The sequence below is a fragment of the Rhopalosiphum maidis genome, chromosome 1, assembly GCF_003676215.2.
Source record: "Rhopalosiphum maidis isolate BTI-1 chromosome 1, ASM367621v3, whole genome shotgun sequence".
NCBI classification, from domain to species: domain Eukaryota; kingdom Metazoa; phylum Arthropoda; class Insecta; order Hemiptera; family Aphididae; genus Rhopalosiphum; species Rhopalosiphum maidis.
In genome coordinates, this window is record NC_040877.1 from 1,913,021 (window position 1) to 1,914,682 (window position 1,662).

Genomic DNA, 1,662 nt, shown 5'->3' on the forward strand with positions numbered 1-1,662 from the left:
GGACAGGTTGGAAATAAGAACAGGCTGGAAATTAGAACAGGCTTGACAGGTTGACAGGCTGGAAATAAGGATAGGCTTGGCATTTGGACAGGATGGAAATAAGAACAGGCTGGAAAGTAGAACAGGCTTGACATGTGGACAGACTGGAAATAAGGAAAAGCTGGACAGGTGGACAGGATGGATATAAAAACAGGCTGGTAATTATAACAGGCTGGATTGAAAGACAGGCTTGACATTAGGACAGGCTGGAAATAAGGACAGGATGGATACAAGAACAGGCTTGACAGGCTGGAAATAAGGATTGGCTGGACAGATGGACAGGCTGGATATAAGAACGGGCTGGACTGAAAGACAGGCTGGACATAAGATCAGGCTGGAAATAAGAACAGGCTGGACAGGTGGACAGGCTGGAAATAAGAACAGGTTGGACAGGTGGAAGGCTGGATATAAGAACAGGCTCGATACAAGAACAGGCTGGACAAGTGGACAGGCCGGAAAAAAGAAAAGGCCTGAAATAGGGACAGGCTGGACAAGTGGACAGGCTGGAAATAAGGATAAGCTGGACATTTGGACAGGCTGGAAATTAGAACAGGCTGGAAATTAAGACAGGCTTGAAGTAAGAGCTGGCTAGAAAATAGAACAGGCTGGACAGGTGGACAGGCTGGAAATAAGAACAGGCTGGAAATAAAGACAGGCTGGATTGAAAGCCAGGCTGGATATAAGAACAGGCTGGATACAAGAACAGGCTGGACAGGTGGACAGGCTGGAAATAAGGACAGACTGTACAAGTGGACAGGCTGGAAATAAAGACAGGCTGGTAATTAGAACAGGCTGGATTCAAAGACAGGCTTGACAGGTGAACAGGCTGGAAATAAGGACAGGATGGATACAAGAACAGGCTTGACAGGCTGGAAATAAGGATAGGCTGGAAAGATGGACAGGCTGGAAATAAGTACAGGCTGGACAGATAGACAGACTGGATATTAGAACAGACTGGACAAGTGCAAAGGGTGAAAATTAGGACAAGTTGGACAGGTGGACAGGCTGGAAATAAGAACATGCTGGAAATTAGAACAGGCTGGATATAAGAACAGGCTGGATACAAGAACAGGCTGGACAGGTGGACAGGCTGGAAAAAAGGAAAAGCTGAACAGGTGGACAGGATGGATATAAGAACAGGCTGTATACAAGAATAGTCAGGACAGGGAGACAGGCTGGAAAAAAGAACGGCCTGGAAATAAGGACAGGCTGGAAATGAGGACAGGCTGGACAAGTAGACAGGCTGGACAGGGAGACAGGCTGGAAAAAAGAACAGCCTGGAAATAAGGACAGGCTGGAAATAAGGACAAGCTGAACATTTGGACAGGCTGGAAATAAGGACAGGCTGGACATTTGGACAGGCTGGAAATAAGAACAAGCTGGACAGGTGGAGAGGCTGGAAATAAGGACAGGCTGGAAATTAGAACAGGCTGGATTGAAAGGCAGGCTGGATATAAGAACAGGCTGGATACAAGAACAGGCTGGAAATAAGGACATGCTGGACAAGTGGACAGGCTGGAAATAAGGATAGGCTTGGCATTTGGACAGGCTGGAAAGTAGAACAGGCTGGACAGGTGGACAGGCTGGAAATAAGGAAAAGCTGGACAGGTGGACAGGATGGAT